The following is a 21745-nucleotide window of genomic DNA, read 5'->3' on the forward strand; positions in this document are numbered from 1 at the left end:
TCCAGATGACAGTCAAAATGCACTCACTAATTTATTTGTATAGCAAAACTGTGGCTTTTGACGCTTTAATAATCTCTCTAGACATTAAACTAGACTAGGATACTCTAGGATAGAACTTTCATTCTCCTTTTCCTTCCTCTCCACAGCAACTTGCTTATTCAGAAATTAAATGAGCAGTCAAAAAATGCCCAACAAGTGAAAAGTAAATGATTAATAAAGCCACCAGAGCATCTAAGAGCAATCTAGAATTTTATTGTTAGACATCCCTTTTTTAAAAATACTACTACTTGATTATAAAGCTGATCAAGTCTATCATTCACTCTTATAAAGTATATTTTTATAAACCAAATTAACTTTAACAGTTTCTGTAGTTTTGTATGGGTAAGAGGTTTGAAACATTCAAAATTGGTGCCACTTATTTTTCTAACAAATCCATTAGGACTACAGATTTATCTATGATATCATAAGAAATAACCATGTTGTAGTTTTGCAATTAAAAGGAAATATTTTTATTTATTAATGCTTTCAAATGATACAATATTTTGTAACAGAATGAATGTTTGCATGAACTAAATGTCAAGGACCAATAATGAGCAGTCAGAACAGCTGAGCAGATCTCTCACTTTTAGCTAGTAACACTGTTGTATAGGATCACTCAGACTGAAAATAAAAATTTTACAAGCAAAAATTTAATTAACATTTTGTCACCATTACAATGTTCTGCTGTAAGCTGATTTTCTTATTCAAGCTGTCGGTGCCTCAATATTTAAAAGCGAAGATGTCCTTAAACTAACCATACATAGTATGGAACATTAATCTTAAGATTTATGTTTTTGAATTTGTCGAGGTCTAAAGGTTTTCAAGGCAGTTATAAACACATACCCTTTCTGAAGGGGAGGTTTTCAAAAGATCCAGAATGCAACCAATAAGACATATTATGAAGTCAGAGGAGAAACAGAGGAAAGTAAGCATAGTACAAGAAAATCACAAGATGTAATTGAGGCCAAAAGAAGCAGTCATTAATTTCAAAAGAGTGCCTTGGATGGTTTTAAAGCCCACTTCAGGTGCATTAGTAGGATATCATTTTCTATTTCAGGAAGAATAATATCAAACCAAGGCAGCTTTGTAGTAAATGAATCCTACAGCTATATTTTGTGAAAAGGGGTCATTTTAATTTCAGGGTCTTTATTACCCAGCAAGTTACCTGAATGAAATGTGTAATAACATTTATAATATAAATAAACTCAGTTATCTTCTCTTCAAACAGGTAGTTATTATTCTAGTATTTACTTTCTGGGTTCTCTCCTCTGTTGCGATTTACATAATAGAATCTTGGCCCTTTATAATATTAGATGGAAAGCAAACTACTAAAATAAACTTAAGGTAGTTAATTATATACAATTTTAAATTAATAAAAGGGGTAATTAAGAGAGAGAGAGAGAACTAGTCAGATGCAGAAAGTACAATAAATGAGATAGAGAGGTGGTAGTTTACATATCTATTTCCAGATGACAGTCAAAATACACTCACTGTATTTTACTAAGAAATAAAAAAGTTATGGTAATATCAGTGTGCTTAACCTGCTAGTTCCTAAATAACCTGTCACAGAAAAACCCTCTCTCATATGCCAATATAAGATTGTTACAATATTGGTAAAATATCAACCACACCTTAGCTTACAAATATCACAATAAAGAACATTAATTTGAAGGGTTTTTTTTATTTTCTCATAATCAGTGATAGATATGGTAGCATATGCTAAGAGAAGAACTTGTATCTACCTAAATATATTTACAGAATTTAAAAGGCCAATAAATTGGGAATTGAATAATTCTCATTTTTTATAAAATCTAAATCTAATTATTCACAATTCCTTGGAGGTAAAATTGAAAGGATAAGCAACAGCTGTTAGAAAGTAAATTAGAAGAGCAATGGAAAAGTTGTTAACACATAGCACTTCCTGTATTAGTTATTGTGACCTGATCCTTACCAATAACTTGCAACAAAAAGAGAGAGAGGAGAGGAAGAGGAATGAAAGTCATTCTCTTTCCCAACCTGCCAAGGCCATCTGCTGATTCCAGATAAACAAGGTAGGCTCAAAGACTCCTACCTAAGCTAGCAAAGACATGAATATCAAATATGATGGGGATGCTCTGAGTGCTCACAATGACCTAGCATCTAACCAAAAAGACATGAAGAATTCCAGTTTATTCAGTAAAATGAGCCCTGGAGCATAAAACCAGAGTGCTTCTAGTACTTAGTGCTAGAAAGACAATGAATAGTAAAGGGGTATACTGGAATATGTTAAGTATTATATGGAGAAAGGTACTGTTTCAAACACTGGAATCAGTGTTTTATGTGATGAGTTAAAATGGTTAAAATCAAAGGGACTGTCTGTCTTGCTAGACACAGTGGGGCACACCCTGTAATCTCAGCAGCTCAGGAGACTGAGGCAGAAGGATCAGATTTCAAAGCCAGCCTCAGCAATTTAGCAAGGCCCTAAGCAATTTAGCAAGACCCTGTCTCTAAATAAAATTTTAAAAAGGGCTGGGGATGTGGCTCAGTGGTTAAGTGTTACTGGTTTAATCTCCAGTACTGCAAACAAACAAACAAACAAACAAAAAAGACCATCTTCATGAATTGGCTATTGATAGAGAACAGATGAAGAAATTTGCAGAATAGGATATTGGGAACTTTCTCAAAGCAGAAGTAATAATTAAAATCAATTTGGGGATGATGTGTCATTAATCAAAATTAAGGTTTCTAGTAGTGACCTAGTGTAAATGAGAAGGTAACAAATACATTTCTAAGCTTTGGAATTCAAGTCATTTATTTTAATATCTCAGACTTAAAACATTTGGGGAACAGGTGTCATTTCCTTCTAAATGTAATTTCTTTTCTAAACTCTGATAACCACAATGCACAGAATAGAATGGTTTGCATTAGCAGCATGAAGACAGCCTTTATCTCATATTTCTCCTCATTATTTATTTATATATATATATATATATATATATATATGTTTCACTGCATCTGTTCCACCAAATCAGAGCATGAATTTCATTTGAATTTTGGAAAACATAAAATCTCAAATTTGAAAGCCTAAGTTTCAGAATTTATTTAAGACTCAGCTACTCAAATGAAAACTGAGATGAAAAAACAAAGTGGAGTGTTCTACTTAGCATGTCATAGAAAATTCCAAAATAGCTATTTTATTGTTAACAAAAATACATTTCTCTAAACATAAGCAAATTTTTAAGCCTTATGATGAACAAATATTACAACTATGATACTTTGAGGAAGATGTATTCAGATTCCGTGTTTCATACTGCTCAGTAATAGGTAGGCGTCACCCAGAAAACAGAAGTGTACATACAAAGCACAATTCAAAGAAATTCACATTAATTCACGTCAGTGAGTGAGCATTCCCCTTTTTATTTCCTATATATTTGTTTCTTTTTTTTGTTTTTTTTTAATTTTTTATTGTTGGCTGTTCAAAACCTTACATAGTTCTTTATATATCATATTTCACAATTTGATTCAAGTGGGTTATGAGCTCCCATTTTTACCCCATATACAGATTGCAGAATCACATCAGTTACACATCCATTGATTTACATATTGCCATACTAGTGTCTGTTGTATTCTGCTGCCTTTCCTATCCTCTACTATCCCCCCTCCCCTCCCCTCCCCTCCCCTCTTCTCTCCATGTAATAAAAGAATAACATGGTAATGATAAAGAACACAGCAACAGAAACTATCAATTTGTACTGCATTAATCAAAAGTTCACAAAATATGGAACTTAGAGAGTAATTTCAGCATCTTCATTCCTCCCTTAATCATGTACCTAAGGAATATTTACATCTTTTTATGTAGATTATTGGCTACCATTGCATTCTAGCAGCATATTACCCCAATTCTATATGTGCACTCCTAATAAAAGGGTATGGTTATTTCCACATATGAGAATTTTGACCAAATTTCCTAAAATAATTTTGACAAAGTTTTCTAAAATAAATTGATGTTCCTAGTAAATAACTTTAAATTCTTTAAATATTTTCTGGAGTTACCAAAATTACTATTTTATAGGCTTGAGAAATGTCAGGATAAATATAGTAACAAGAAGAAAGAAATTAAAAACTTGATTTAACTGTGTGGGCTTTAATCTTACTGAAGCAAACAAAATTTAGAAGACTTTCTCCCCTGAGTTTAGTAAAACGTATTACACCAACCAATTATAGCAAAGAGAGTACTCAACTAAATTTATCTAACATTTGGTTATATATCCTGAGATATATCTAAAATTCTCCCTTCTCTTTTAATCTAAAATTCTCTCTTCTCTTTAAAAAAATCTATGGTTGTTCTCACTTTTTAGGGTATTTTCTCTACTACTAATGCATGACAAAGATGTATAAGACTTCATGACAATAAAGTATTGTATAATATATTAAGTTTTAATTATGTCAGAAAATATCTGAAATTAATAATGATGTTATTACTTCACTCAAATACTGCATGGAAGGAAAGTATTAAAATCATTTGCTTTAGATACATTCAATTACAAATGTACAATGTCATCATATAATTCTAGCTGTTATGAATTATGATTCACAGCTAGTATTTTGGTATAGTAAATCTTCCAGAAGATAATACTACTTAGGGATTAGTGGCTAATTCTTATGGCCATGTACCACCTAAGGACATTTAAATTATTATTTTCCTAGGACTCATAAATTTTTGATATTTCTGTACTGAAAATAGTCTAAGTACCTATAAGGTAAAACATATCAACCTAAACTTAGCTAAGCTATGGTCAAAAGAAAAAGTATATATGGAAAAGAGAGCATTAAAATTCACTTAATTGTTTCTTTCACCTTATAAGCATGTGTAAATAAAAAGTTTAAGCATATACTTGTGCTTCCCTAAAATATGTCTTTACAGCAGCTCATTCTAGCTTCTTTACTATGAATATCTAATTCTAGAAACAGTTTCTCTTCACTATCAGAAATAGTGCATTTTCTTGCAATGTTGAAGGGATACATGGCAAAGTAAATTTCTTGTTTAAATTCTATATTTCCTTCATGTCCAAAATCCATTTTTACTGGATATCCTCACTTACCAGTTTACATTTCTGATTGTGCTTTTCTTACCAGTCACTGAAATATTGCTAGGCCTTGCCCTTAAGATTCTCATGGCTTAAACTAATATTCATATGCACAATATTCATATGCACAGTAGTTCTGATCTGTTTACATCAGAGGCCTTTTCTCCAAGTTTCATACTGATACATGGAATGATGGCATAGACATCAGGTGTCCCATAAGTGATACTCTAGAGGGATGAGGCAATGCAGTGCAATTAGCAGTAAGAGCATAGAACCTGGAGCCAGATGCCTGAGTTAGAATCCCAAATCCACTAGTTGAATGAGCTTGAACATATCATTTAATCCCTCTGGGTCTAAGTTTCCTTATCTAAAACAGAGGTTAAAATAGTAATTTATATTATAGGGCTGTTTTAAAGGTGAAATGAGCTTAGTTGAGAGTTTGGCATACAATACATGCTACATGAACTATCTATTCAATGTAATAAGTAATACTATAACTTATGAGTCTTAAAATATCCCTTGTATTCCCTATGGACACCTTTATTCATGAAGCCATATGTTCTGATTTTTAATGTGGCCATCATATATTTTAAAATTTCTCATCATATATCATTTTAAGATTTCTCTTCCATAAGGGTTAACCTACTTGGGATAACCAAACTTGGATCACAGGAAGCTAGATGCTGGCAGGGTCACAGGGACTCTGATTAGGGATGGAGGAGGTAGGGACAGGGCAGGAAAAAGTGTGATCCATTTCATACTCTACATGAGATGTGTTGACCACTGCTCCTCTAAATTACTTTGTCTGCCCTGCCACAACAAATGCCTAGCATCTAAACTGGGATTTCAGGATTTTAAAGAAGCTTAAGAATATCAAACTTTCTCTATTCCCTCTAATCCAAGATGATCTTATCTTGACACACCCTCTGGTGATCCAAGGCTAGAAAAAATAAAGAAATGAAAGTTGGCTTTATGATTTGAAAGAGCAGAGATCATGCCTTGTTCACTGTAACCAGCACCTAGCAGAGTGATTGGCTTATAACTGGACTTCAGTAACTATTTCCTGAACAAAAGAATAAATGTCAAAAGTGAATGAAGCAAAAGACATCAAATGCCTGTTTCCATAGCTGATCCTGTTGACTCCACTTGCCTGAATATGTGTATACACAGTGAGCCCTCTGTATCTGGAAGTTCCACACACATGGATTTAATCCACCATGGGTGGATAAAATTACCTGTGATGAAGATCTAGGGAATATTTTGTCATTATTCCCTATACAATACATTTTTCCCTATGTAATACAGTATAACAACTACTTACATACCTTTTATCTTGTATTAGGTATTATAAGTAACTAGATGTGATTTAAAGTATACAGGAAGATGTACAGTTTATATACAAACACTAGGATCATCTTATATATAGGATTTGAGGAAACATGGATTTTGGAGTTTTGCAGAAGTTGATGGGACCAATTCCCCACAGATAATAAGAGATGACTTCACCATAGATAGCGAAAGGTAACTTCATTACAGCCCCACTCAATCTACCCGCCTGTAATTCCTACCAACAGCCACTGATTTTTCAACCTCAATAAAATGCCAATGACAATACATTATTTCCTCCATTAAGTTTCAAAATATGAAAAAAAAAACAAACCAAATACTCACATATGATCCTATATTGCAGGGCTGTGTTTAATTACACATATCTTACAATTTGATTTTCTGTGTGTGTGTGTTGGTGCTAGCAAAAGAAACCCAGAGTCTCCCACATTCTAGATATATGCTCGAACTTGAGAGATACTCCTAGTCCTCTAAATTTGATTTTTAAAAGTGTCAAGAAAATAACAAAAAAGGTGTCAATATAGAAAAGTGATGACATATTATAATATCTAACTCAACTAAGAAGCCTTATCCTTCATGGTTGTTAATGTCCTACCTCCTTGCCCCCCTCCTCCTAGCATTAACATCTTAACAGTTTTTTTTATACAGTACCAAAATTGCCTGTGGGAAAATACATAAACATTAAATGAGATGCAAACTTGATATCTGTCAGTTCAGTCTTGCAGTTTTATCTCTTGCATCTTAGCTGAATTTAAGATTTTTCTTCAGGTATGAATTCACTTCCTTCTAACGGAAAACTATGGATTAAAATTAAGTTTGAAAAATAAGAGCAAACAGAAGAATAAAATGTTGTATTTAAATATTGGAAAATGCTAGTATTACTACATGACCCTCGATATTATAATTTTTTTGGTCTAAAAACAGAAATAAATACATCTCTGGCCTTTTCCCTATATCTTTGCAAAGGTATAATGAAGAAGTCTTAGTTAATATATACCAGACAAGAAAGTAGCACAGAAGACAATGCTTTTAATTACTAAATGTGAGACAAAAACCAGTGGTGGATAGGAATATTAAATAGACATCATTTCTTGTCCTTCAAATATGAGAGAATGACTAATAAATCTGTCAGCTGCTTTGACAATAAAGGGGTCTGAACAAGGTATGAAAGAAACTTCCTAATCCAAGTGGTACCGATTATATAACAAAAACTAATAAAACACTGAGGCATTTGCTAAGTTAATTCTTCTGAGTATCACTCAAAGGATACATGTTAAACAATTGTGTTCTTGGACCACACTAGTAGAGTTAAACTACTGTTCCTTTGATGGCTTTCAGTCTTCTAGGACACTTCCTTCCCCCTTCATCGTGAAAAGCAAAACAGTAGTTTCAGTTCATATAGTACTGATTAAGAGGCAATGCCATATCCAGAGCATGACACAAACATTGCCTTTGACTTCAAGAGACTTAGACTCCAATATTGTTCACATTCTGGAAATCTGGAAACCTTTTGAATAAATAAGATCAACTTTTTCATCAATCCATTAAGATTTTTTTTCCCAACTATTCAAAATTGGTTGACAAGTGTTAGAATAATAACAGTAACAAATGAACTTTAAGAGACAAAACTACTGTAAAAAAGGTATCACTGACAAAAACAAAGGAACAAATTTGATGCTTTTTTTAAATCCCATAAACAAATTAAGATATATGTATGTGTGTGGTAAATGAAATAATGAATGGCAATCTTTTTAAAGGTTACAGATGTAAATGGAAGGTAACTGACACATCAGGATGCTACTTGATTATAATTTATTTATGTTTATTTATAATTCATCTATATACTGTCTTGATTTAAGACAGCTCATACAAGTGTAAAAAATAAAATAAAGACACTTAAAAGTGATAAATATAAGGTAGAAACAATGCAAAGATAGGACAATAATAATGAGATAATGGTGAGATTAATATACAAATTGAAGTCAATAAAACCCACTAAAAAGTTTGCCAAAACAAAAAACAAACAAACAAACAAAAAAACAGCCCATGAATTTCATTCTAAACTTTCAAATACAAAGGTCACAATAGCTATAAAAGAAAATTTGCTTCCAAGAAACTTCCTCCTGACATTCATGAACTGGGCTTTGACTATTTCTCTACACTCTTCTTCTAGTATCCTTAAAAGAAGTGAAAGACAGAAGGGTTAGTGACAGGATGATCTATGCATTGCTGATGGCTTTAAAGGTAGAAGGGGACCAGGAGCCAAGGACACCAGCAGCCTCTAGAGTCTGGAAAAGGCAAGAGAACAAGCTCTCCCCTAGAGCTTCCAAGGAGGAATGCAACCCTAATACCTTGATTGTAGCCCATACAAACATAGTAGATTTCTGATGTACAGAAAGTAATAGATACATGTGGTTTTAAGCCACTAGGTTGGTGGCAATTTATTGTAACAGCAATAGGAAACTAATACAGATTGTAATAAAAACCTCTCCCACAAGGTAAAATATAAACCAAAATAGCAAAACATGTTAAGAAAGAATAATGATAAGAGGGAAAGCCAATGAAATTTTTGAGAAGTATTCACTATGAAAAATTAAGATATTTATATAATCTAAAATGATCTAAAAATATAGATGTTTTAAAAACTCAAGATGAAAGAAGAAATGAGTACATAAAATAAAGGATAAGAAATTTAAAACAGGCAGAAATTAAACAACATGACATGCAGATGAAAAATACCAGTTAAAAATATGGGGATAAAATAAAAATAGTCATTGAAATAAAACAATTAATATATTGAATAAACTGTAAACTTAGTAAAAGAATTCATCAATTTTAAATATTAAGAGACCCCAAATTCACCTATGATGGTTAATTTTAGGTCTCAACTGGAACAGAGGATGGCTGGGGAAGCACTGTTTCTAGGTATGTCTGGCTGTTCTGGGAGGAAATTGGCATGTTAGTCAATAGGCTGCGTGTCCATCCTCAATGTGGACAGACACAATTCTGCTTGCTAGGGGCCCACACAGAACAAACAGGCAGAAGAAGTGGGTATTCTTTGTATTCTTTATCTATTCCAGAGTGGAATGCCCTTCTCCTCCTGCCACTGGATATAAGAATTACAGGTGCTTTAGACTGTTGACCCTTGGATTTGCATCAGCAGAACTACTGGGACTCACAGGCCTTTTGTTCAGAGAGAATTACATCTGCTTCCTTGATTCGTATTTAGGTTTTCAAATTTGTACTGAGCCATGCTACCAGAATCCCAGGGTATTCAGCTTGAAGATGGCTTATTGTGGGACATCTCAACTTCCACAACTCATGGGGAAATTTTCTCTAATGAATGCTCTCTCATGATTCTCTATCTATATTGGTATTTATACCTAAATCCTGTTGGTTCTGTCTGACTGCAGAACTCTGACCAACGTAGTATCTAAGAAAAATAATTCATTAAAAAATATAATGGAGCAGTTGAAGAACATGAAAAAGATTGAGAAGCTCCAACATGCATCTGGGACAAGATGAATAAAAAATTTCCAGGACTGAAGAAAGATATGTGAGAAAGTATACACTGGAAGACCAAGCAGGAAAACTAACAATAATCCACCTGTAGAACCACTGCAGGAAAATTGTAATATATCAAGATGAAGATAAAAGCATAATTGCTCACAGAAAGAAAATTTTGCAGAGGAGTCTAATTAGACTGGCAGATTCCTCAGCAGCAACAGATTATAGAAGAATGTCATTAAATATCAGCTTCAAAATGTGAAGAACATGGAACTCTAGTAATAGAGTTAACCATTAGTCAATAGTGAGCCAAATAAAAAAATGAATATAATTCAAAGACAGATTTACCATAAACTAATGAAACTTAATCTTCAAGGCTCCTCTTGTGCAGAAGCAGCCAAGTTTTCTGGACAGAGAGGGAAAGCATATCTATGAGGCATTTCTCAAAGATGAGCTGTCAAAAAAATATCTCAAAATAAAAGGACCCAAATCTTCAAGTTTCCAATAATTATTATGTACTCTTATCCTATTCTTATCTGAGAAAAATAGATTATTTAATTCTTTTAAAAAATATCTTTGAATTTTTAAAAGAAGTTCCTAATATTGCATAAGCTGTAATCCTTGTAACTTAGCTGTGCTTTTAAGTTGGAAAAAAAGATATCCAGAAAAAGGAGTGGGATACATAAAACATTAAATATAGAAATTAGCAAAATTCTTTGAGAAGCATACCTAATAATAGAATATAAAAATAACCACATTTGAGCTAAGGATGTAGCTCTGTAGTAGAATGATTGCCTAGTATGAAAGGTTCACTTCTAGATATGTAACTTTCTTTTCCAACTAGCCATATTTAAAAAAAATAAAAGCTATTTGACACCTGTGCTTCAAGACTATGAAATGTTAGCATTTGTCATGATAAATTGGAATACCTGTGATTTTCTGGAGCCCAGAGACTATGTCTTATTCATAAACTGTATTTCCCAAACTTACACCATATGTGGTACATAAAAAGTGCTAATAACACTTGTAGAACTAATGAATAAAGATTAGTGAATATCTATGTAGAATGGTAAGAAGGCAGCTATTGATGATGATGTATATACTTACAGATGATTTTTGAGCAATTCCAGGGAGAATACATAAACCTCTATAACATCTATAGTTACAAGGTAGTGGCACTTCAAGAGATGAATGACATGGAATTCAGAAACAGAGACTGTGAGAATGACTGTGGAATTAATTTTTTTTTTTTTGGTCAAACAGGTTTCTGAGGAAGTACTAGATAAGCTGACCTGTGGTCATCTTCTATAGTCTATTTACAGATAAGATGGATACTACTCATTATAATCAATTGTATGTTTAGTTAGAATGCTTAGTAAATTAAATCATAGGCTCAACTATTTGGAAACTACTCAATAATTAATTGAAGGACTACTAAATAAGTGATCCATTTTGTGAAAACTTTCATTTTTAAGAATGATACTGGCTTTTGAGGTTCTCACTGAGGTTGCACATTAGCATTGTTGAATAGACAATGCAATCACTTTCACTAGGAGTGGAGCCCAATCATTCTCATCAGTATTTCTTTCTTTTTTTTTTTTATTTAAAGAGAGAGAGAGAGAATTTTTTAATGTTTATTTTTTTTTTTTAGTTCTCGGTGGACACAACATCTTTGTTTGTATGTGGTGCTGAGGATCGAACCCGGGCCGCACGCATGCCAGGTGAGCGCGCTACCGCTTGAGCCACATCCCCAGCCCTCATCAGTATTTCTTGAAGCTCCTCTCTAGAGACTCCCAGAGTTTAGAAAGGACTTTTCTAAAGGACCTATGTCCCAGTGAAACTTTCCAGCTGTACCATCACTAAACTATTAACTCATCAACCTACCAACCTTCAGTTCCCCCTAGCCCCAAAATAGTAATGCTAAAGAAAAGAATGTAGGTCAACTAAAAAAGATAAATATACCACCTCTTCTAAGTATTTTAGAGAAATATTTTTATGAAGCTTCAGTGGAAGAGACAAAAAACAGTCTTTTATGAAAAGTCATTCTAAATGTTTCTAAGAGTTGGTAAATTTTGTTAAAACAGGCATGTTCAGCATTTTATTGTAATACACTATGTATAAGCAACTGTTCTTCATTCAAGTCTGAAAAGTTGGAACATGAGATACATCTGATGAATATTTTACCTGTTCCTGTGTGGTATTTCTTTAGTTATTTAGATGTCAATGTCTATGCAAGGACAACTAAAGGATCCAAGGAGAAGATAGCCAATATCAGAGATGTTGACAGAAGGAACAAGAAAATGAAATTCAAGCATATTTGATGTTACAAGTTATTTGTTTATTTCAATTAAGACAACAATGAATTAGTCTTCACAGCAAAATAACATTTTAGAACACATGCTACAATGCTACCTATATGATCAAAATGTTGTAATCACTAAAGCAAAATCTCTAAGGAATATTATGCTTGTTTTTAGAAAGATTCTAAAAAAGCAGGATATTAGGATATTAGGAGTAAGACAGCATAAATGTATTCATTAAGTTAATATATTTTCTGGGCATATGACTTCTCTAAAACACTATCCTAAGGACTATAGCAATACAAATTTGGTCCCCTCATCAGAAGAAAATCTAATATATCCAAATACTACATGTCTCAATTTGAAATCTCAGAATGTCTGCTAAGTGTAACTAGAGTTATTACACTGATATGTTTTTAGCCTTTTGAATATATACTATTATATCTGATAGCCAAATGCATCCTAAAATTATAATCCTAAAACAAACAAACAAATAAAAACAGGCTGTTCAAGTCTAGGGCATTGACTTTTATGATACTTCTAAAAGTGACAAAAGATATTAAGACTTCAGTGACTATCAAGTGACCTTTTAGCTTTTTAAAAATTCCAGAGAACTCTTTCTCAGTCAATCATCTTAGAACAGCTCTTCCCTTGGATCCACCAATCAAATCCAAATGAATTTTCTCCTTTTTTTTTTTTAAAAAAAAAAAGTAGCTAAGAAGAGGATATAAAATTGGGTCTTTTTATACCAATTTATCTGAAGCCCCAAAAGGATGCAAATGAAAACCTATTTGTCAAGTACTTCTAAACAAAATTCCAAGGAAAAGTCAAAATGCTGGACCATTTTGCAGGATTTGTAAAGGTAGTAGTTCAAAAACCAGTTTTGCAGCTCCATACCCATTGTGTGGGTATAAAAGTTTTAAAGCAGAATTGGAAAAACTAGACTCTTAGGGAAAATACAAATGTGCTAGGAGTAATCCCCACCCACCAAAAGGAAGGGTGGGAATCAAAGAGGCACTGATATAAACCCTTTGGGAACATAGTAGTTTGCCACTTAAAAATTTAAGGAACAGAGGTCAGCTGAATAGGATTTGGAACTAACTCCCCTCTCCCTGGTAGAGGGACCGAGTTTTAAGTTTCTCCTGAACCAAGGCCAAGAAGATTCAAAGGTTTGTGTTCATGTAAGGGCAGGGAAAGTGGCCTGGAGGCGGAGATACAGTCACAAATTCTGAATTTTTTTTCATTCTAGTAGTGCTATTGAAGAAGATGCTTGTGCTCCATCAGTTTCCTTTCTAGGAATGAAGGCCCTAATGGGCATCCCTGAGCACTTGTTGAATAACTCTAGACTGCTCCTTCAAAGGAGCTTTTGCTAATTCCCCCAAAGCTTTCACTCTGTAGAAAGTGATGCTGCTGAGGGAAAAACCTTTACCTGAATTTCCACCCTCTCTCTGCCTTTGTTTTGCTACGGTCCTTCTTTAGGCACACCAACGTTGTACAGTCTGCTTTAAGATGAAAAACTCCTTTTTTGCTTTTTGCCTGGCAGGTTGCCAGTCTTTGTAAAGCAATCTTCACATATACGTGAATTATCAATTATGTGTACATCAACGATCTATTTTAGTAGCTTTGGTCTCAGTTTAGTGGGTGACTCAGAGCTGGGCCTAATTACTAAGTATTCATGCCAGCCTAGAAAATATAGCCTTTTGGGTTCAACTCTCTTCTGTGCCTAATATGACTATATCTTTCCAAAATATATTTTTTTTAACCTCCACAATATATCACTGGTACTCACAGAGTATGTCTAAAAGAAATCCTAACTGGGTCAGGTGGAAAACACAGGGTACACTCAGGTTGTTTTAGTCCTCAGTCTCTGGTCTGGAAAACATCAGTGAAAGCTGAGTGAGCTGATTACAGGAAAATAAATTAACAAACAAGAAAGCTGACTTAAGAGTTAATGGGAAACAACAGATGGAAAACAACAACAACAACAACAACATTCAACAGACTACAAAGAGAGGGCTTGGCATTTTTGGTTTTTTGTTTGTTTGTTTATTGTTTGTAAGTATTTTTACTCATCTCCCTCACTCCAAAAATGGAGACTAATTTACTTCTACAGTGTCAGAATTTTTATTAAAACTATGCTGTTTCATTTTTTGTCAAGAAGTTATTGTTTCTGAAGCTGCTGAATATTTTCCCTGGAGAGCCTGGGAAAACCTCCAGGGAACTGAGTAAATGCATCTAGTGAATAGAACACAGGACAAAGAAACCTGAGAGGACCAGTCCTACTTCTCAGCTTTCTAAAGAGTCCTGTCTATTCTTATTATCATCAGAAAATATTTCTAAAGCGTTTGAAGCCTTTTAATCAAAAAAATTCTTTATAAATACAAGGTTGCTTATATCAGTATAAAAATCCTCAGAGATTCACAAAATTCAAGCTTTCATACTTGAAAATTTCCTGGGGAAAAATATTTGAGAAATGTCTACCTTTTGAGATATACAAGAGCAGATTCACTCTAATTGTAGCTAGGCACAAAAAAAAAAAAAAATCACTGTAAAAAACATGTCAAAGCATTTACATTTTGAAATATCTTTTTTTTAAATCTTAGGTTGTATCATTTTAAGAAGAATCATGATTGATTATATCATGACCAATCTGCTTTTTAAAATAACTAACAAGAATATTGGAATCAATGGCAATATCAACAACTTGCACAAGGAAGGGACAGAGACTGTCTAATCTGGTTCCCTCTCTTGAATGGTGCTTCTCCAGCTCTAGGGTCTAAATTAACAACCAGCTTCTATGTTTGGTCATTCTGCTGTTCTTTCCTCTTGTGAACTGCATTTGTTTTCTCTTACCAAAATTCAGCACCACATAAGTTTAGCTCTATCTTTATCAGAGGACAGACAATAAAATATAGTTGAAAAGAATTCCAAAACACATTATAGCCAAGAAACTCTATTCAGTGTTAAATGCACCAAATGCATTCTGATAAATAAGTGTATCTCTGCTGTGTCAATACCACATTACTTACCAAGAGGGAACTATATCAAATTACATGATAATTGCCAAACAAATTAATCATTTTGCATTTTAATGCAAATTAATCAAAGTCTTTATGTAAGTAAGCTTTGGTGATTCAGAAAAAGTTACTCATTTTCAGAGAAAAAAAATAGGTTGATAAGAATCATTAGTAAGAGAAGAATCACTGAAGTGGTAATTTGCAATAAAAGGAAAAAAATGGGTCACTAGGGAAAGAAGCAAATCAGTGCACTAAAATCTTTAAAATCACCATCTTCTTGTGAAAGCATATTTTTAAGACTGTACTTAAAAATAATTCTATTCGATATTTTTTAATATGTAGGAATTTAAAATTCATCCATACATCAAATTTTAAAAGAAGAACTCATGCCTTACAGACAGAAGATTTTTGAATCATTCTGTTGTTTTGACTTTTTGAATGTCCTTTTCTCTCTTTCAGCTATTTTTTAACCATGATAAGAGCTTCCCTGTCTTGAAGACATTTAAAAATACTTCATTTTGAAGAAACTATCAAAGGGACATCAACTGGCACATATGCTTGGCATCAGGGCACACCAAATGGCCCAATTAAACCATTTGCAGTCTTTGCAAGACACAATTTAAATGTACCCAAGAAATGTCAACTGGTTCCTCATGCAAAATTATCCTTACCAATGAGCTATGCCTCAGGAACTTAGCACATAAATCCTGCAGAAATCCATAAGATGGCATTTGTCTCAGATGCATGCAGCCAGGCAGGGGGTGAGGGGGACTAAGAGCACAAAAGAGGAGGAGCTTTTGAACACAATGATCAGAAACACTTTCTCCATGACAGACAGTGCAGCTGAGGAAATTGAAACTGCAGCATCTTGCCCTGTTATAGATTCCCCACACTTGGCTCTAAAATAAACATCAGGAGAATAACTTTGTACTTTTTTCTTTCTCCGTGGAACAATTCTTTCAGAGTTCCTAAGAAGTCTTTTCATTATGATACATTTGAAAAACAAAATAGTAAAGGATGGAAGAGAATTTTTAGTAAAGTTACAGACTCATACTATTATTTCTGTACTACAGAAACAAAAAAAAAATGGCAATAAATTTGTGGAAAATAAAACAGTTGAAAGGGAGGCTCCAAGGCAACCCTAGGGGTTGCACAGATCCCATACTGGCTCCCTTTCAGTAGTCATGGGCCTGACCTATCTTGGAATAGAGTTCTAGGCCTGGCTTACTTATGTGCAAGAAGCCTTCACTTCCAAAGACAAGAGTTCTCAAAATGAAGCTGCCTCAGTCTCTTTAGAAGCTTGTTTCTATTGCTGACATACCTGTCAAGGATTTCCTCCCTCACTGGGACTGGTTCATCAGCCCTTGCCTGGGACTCTGTTTGCTGCCCTGTCCACCTTGTACCAGTTTCAAATCTATTTTCACCACTGCCTACCTCTACAAACCACTCACCTGCTTTCTTAGATTGGTCCCTCGGGCCATAGTTCTTTGCCATTGGAAACAAGCTTACTTGTTATTCATACTCAAGAATGTACTTAAAGACTAACTAAAATATGGTTCATTAGGCTTCAAAAGGATATAGTGAGCAGAGGGATAAGGAAATTCAGGGAAGGGAGAAGAATGTCTCAAAAGCCTTCAAATACAAGTGCAACTAGTTAATATACATGTATTTGAACATGCCTTCCAATAATCATGCAATATTAAAGGTAAATTCTAGTGGCTTGTATATGGTTAAAACCAGAAATTCATTATATTGATGGCCAAACCATACTTAGGCTACTGCTCTAAGAACTGGCATATTTAATAAAAACTCATGACATTTAATTATTTTTTAGTATTTTATACAATTAACATTTTCAAAGACTACTATCAATATGTTATCTTAAATTCATTTTCAATTTTATATTTGAAGATGCATTTAAGAATAAGTTGTTTATTTAAAGAACTAATGTATCTCTGAGTTACACCTACTTAGCAAGACATAGGATTTAACAGAATGAAGGTAATTAATGAAAATCTAAAAAAACTAAAAAAGAGCAAAAGCACTAATGTAGGATTTATCCTGTACAGCATATTCAATTACATAAAAGCTACACCAGTGACATTCTGTCATCCACATTAGGCTGAACAACGACATGGATATTTTTGCTTTGTGACATCATCTTCCTGCCTCTGAGGCCTGGAACTGAGCTGAAGGCTTAGATATAAAAGCAGAGGGAAAGGAAGTCTTCATAGTTACATGCTGCCTTTACTAGGAAAGATGTTCATAGGGTTGAATCCCTCTAAAAATATTGAAATCAATACCATCAATTGTTCCTAATAAGTAAAAGTTTTAGATATTTAAAATGTTTGACATGAACTCCTCTTTTAATAATATTAGAACCCCAAATCTACTTTATCCACTTACCATACTAAGGTAGATTTGTACTTCTTGGTGGAATTATCTTGATTTTTTTTTTCATTTTTGCTCAAGAATTACCAAATTGTTAGCAGCATTCTTTTTTTTTTTTCTTTGATTCATAAAGGTCACAACACTTTGGCTTCTGGAGATTACTAATTTAAAACTGCTCTCTCTTGTAATCATTAGTCTCACACTCTTCTGTTCACTTTTCAGCATTTGCTTCCTACATTTGATTCATTAGCATGGTACTGACTGCTGGCTCATGCCTACCATGAGGTAGACACCAGTTATCTTCCTCTCAATTTTTCCAGAATACAGGAAGGACTTATATTGCTCTGTGCTAGGCATTCTCCCACAAAATGATACCAAGTTATCTTTTAAAATAATAATCTTTTGGAAATGTATTTCTTATTCAGTAGCGTCTAAACCAAAACAGATCTGTTTTGCTAGTTTCATATAAAAAAAATTTAAGAGTTCTCTAAATAATAATTCAAATAAAAGTTAACTCTCGGATAATATACTATAGGTACTCATTTTTAAAAAGTTTTAACAAGCCAGGTGCTATGATGCATGCCTGCAATCCCAGGTTATTGGGAGGCTAAGGCAGGAAGATTGCAAGATGGGGACCAGACTGGGAAACTTAGTGAGATTCTAACTCAAAAAAAGGGAGTGAGGGCTGGGGTACAGATAGTTTCCTGGTGGAGCAACCCTAGGATTAATCCCAAGTACTATGAAAAGGAAGGAAGAGAGGGAGTGAGAGTGGAAGAGAGGGAAGGAGAGAGGAAATAAGAGAAATAAGAAAGGAGATTTAACAATATTTTCCATTTATAGGAAAGTACATACATATTGAATGAAACTGAATAATTAAGATTATCAGTGAAATAACACCTGCCAAAGGCATTAAATCTGAAAAAAAATGTATCTTTTATGATCATGAACATCAGGCTGAACCCTAAAATCAATGTCCTAATCAACCTGTTGCTCATTTGGTGCTTTCCAGACTGATGAAATGCTGTTTTTATCTAATAATAGAACAAATAATAAAACAATCACTATAAAATTTTTCTTTCTTCATGTAAAAATGTGGACATTATAAAACGTTCTTATCCATGAGCAATTTCTGCCATTGTGTTTGTGGAGATACACACACACACATATATACACAGCAGATTATTCTAATTTTGTTCTCCAGAGTCTTCAGCAGATCTCTTACCATCACAATATAAAGGCCCAAGGTAACTAACATTTCCATTTTTGAAAAAGGCAGAATTTAATCAAGTGAAAACTGTAATGCCCTAGATTTCCAGAAACACATGAATTCATACTCTTTTATTCTGCCATAAAATAAATGTACAAGCAAGCACTCTAAAGAGAGGAAGCCATGTCCTTTTTCACTCAGGCTGTCATCCTAGTCAAAGATGACAAAGATTTCATTATTATGAGCTCCAATGAAAGACATCTAAGAAAAGTATAACTACAAAAATTTACCCCAGGACTATACTATGTCAGTATGAAATTATAATGTGTTTTATATTCATTTCTGAAAGGCCATGACTAGCCTACTTGAAATAATTCAAACTTCAGGTTTAAAAGACCAAACAATTCTTATTAAAAGAAGCTTAAAGTAAGAGCAATTCTTGGTGTTTGCAGGACACAGTGTGGTATGGTTTGAATGTGTCCCCATAAAGTTTATGTGTTGAAAATTCCTCAATGCAGTAACATTAGGCAGTGGGGTCTGTCTGGAGGTATGTGGGTACTGGGGTAGAGCTCTCATGAATGGATTGATGCCTTTCTTGAAGGGATGGGTGACCTATCATTGAGTCCAGTCTTCTTTTCTCTTGCCCTCTTTTCTACTTTTCCACCATACTATGAAGCAGTACAAAGCCCTAGCCTGAAGCCACAGAGATGTTGTGCTATTCTCTCAGACTTCCCAGCCTCTGGAACCATGAATCAAAATAGACCTCTATCCTTTATAAATCACCCAGTCTCTCAGGTATTCTGTTATTACAACACAAAATGGACCAAGACACAGTGTTAAATTAAATATGAATTCAGGGCAGAATTACAAATAGTATTATAATGAAATGGAAAATGGTTCTTTGTTGCTTAGAGTTTATAAAATTGAGACAACTGAGAACAGAATAAATATACAAAATTTCAGTTTGCCATACTACCTTCTAACCCATCTTAACTACAAAGCTTTAAGAACCCAAAAAGTTATCTCAGCATACAGAAACCCAAGAATAATTACCCAAATCACTGTCACATCCCTCCTCTTCAGAAAAATTAGAAGTCTTAGGGAAACAACCACTGTGACAAATGACCCAGCACTGACCAACTTGAGCCCCATTACCAAATTTCTACTTCAAAAAAACTAAACTTAGGGCTGATAGTATAGCTCACTGGTAGAGTGGCATTAATTTAGCCATATAATATAGGTCCATAAACTAAAATAAATTAAGTGCATTGCTTAAAGTACTCAAACTTTTTGTTCATAAGACAGTGAAAACCTTAAACATTCACTAGTTATTCCAGGGAACACTAAGCATTCTCCCCTCTATTGCCCATGAAAACAGCTTTCAGTGCCCCAAATTTAGTTCTCTAAAATGTTTAGTTGTTACAGACTTTCCTTCTCTGCTAGATACTTCATGAGGAGAAACTTTTATCTTTCATCACCTCTGTTCTCCTAGGGTCTAAAATATTGACTATGACATATAGGGCAATTAATGAATGTTCGCAGGATTGATTTTATATATTGGCTTACATATTTGTAACTTACATATTCTGCTGATCGTGTAGGACAGACATTGAGGTACTACTCAACATTTTAACAGGAGACTGCAAAGCAAATTTTCCCCAAAGGTTAACTTAATATCTTTGCCATTTCATGTTGGTGACTTCAATTTTCTAAAATTATGGCACTCCATATGCTATTAAGACACAGCCCTTTCATTCAGGGTATGTATATATAAATATATATTTTTACTTTACAGCATATGGTAATAAATTTGAGATTAAATGCCTAATTGTGAAGGGGGGGGGGAGAACTATTCTTGCCAGAATCCAAGTCCTGTGAAAGTAGCCAATGCTGTCTCATTAGTTAGTAAGCTAATGGAAATGTTGCCAGCATTTCTTTCAGTGTCTAGAAAACAGAGTCTGCAATGTGCCAAGTCTTTACTGATTTATTTTTGTAAACAGTGGTATAATAAACCCAAGGAAGCCAAAAAGCAAATTTAAAAAAAATAAATATTCATTTGCTATCAAGATGGATATGACCTTTTTACCCAAGCCTATTAATGACAATTCAGAAAGACTATGTGAATTGGTCATTCGTTTATCTCAACTGCATTTGCAGGCACTACCACAACTCAAGTTTTCAAATGCCCTTAATTTTGAATTCCAGTAGCTTTTCTATAAGGAATCACATTATTTTACCCATGTACCTTATTATTTTCTGACCTTTCAGGAAAACCTGATAATAGAAATCTACAAAATGAAAAAATACTCAAGAATTCCACTTTTCTTTCTTAGCATGCCAACACATAACCTTCAGCTTTAAATTCACTGCATTTTACAAGAATCCTAAGAAAAGTCACCACAATGGGTTTTATAATCAGGCATGTTCTAGAGTACAGCCTTTTGAGTTCTGACTCCAGTACTCAGTTTTAAATCAACAAGGTGAAGATAACTTATTATCAGTCTCATTGCTTTCTTAAAAAAATTTAAATGAAACAATTCAGGTAAAGCACTCAGGGCAATTCTGAACTCAATAAAAGTAAATAAATTAGTTATTATTATATATCAATAAGAATACCTACTCAAAAATAAGCTTTTGGGAAAATAGAGTCAGTGTACATTTTCAAAGTTTGCTGGGGGGTTTTCCCCCTGTTTCAATGCATAGAATCTTTTAACAATTTGGATGCTAAGTTTAACCTTAGATAAACTTATTCACCATATATAAGAAACCTATCCATTAGGTTTCTGGAATTTAGACCATGTTAGAACCCAATGTTCTTTTTCTAAAACATCTAAAAACTTCTATAATCTTTCATGCATAATAAAAGATAAG

The 21745-nt window shown here is 33.7% G+C and overlaps 1 protein-coding gene across 5 annotated transcripts in view; it reads right to left on the reverse strand.

Moving 5' to 3' along the window:
• The window catches only part of Immp2l (inner mitochondrial membrane peptidase subunit 2), a 905321-nt gene that overhangs the window by 364836 nt on the left and 518740 nt on the right, over window positions 1-21745 (reverse strand). The gene's annotated exons all lie outside the window — the stretch shown is intronic.

This window comes from Marmota monax, unplaced genomic scaffold (genome assembly GCF_021218885.2).
Source record: "Marmota monax isolate L192 unplaced genomic scaffold, Marmota_monax_Labrador192_F-V1.1 WCK01_AAM20220418_F8-fsc00139, whole genome shotgun sequence".
Classification (NCBI taxonomy): Eukaryota; Metazoa; Chordata; class Mammalia; order Rodentia; family Sciuridae; genus Marmota; species Marmota monax.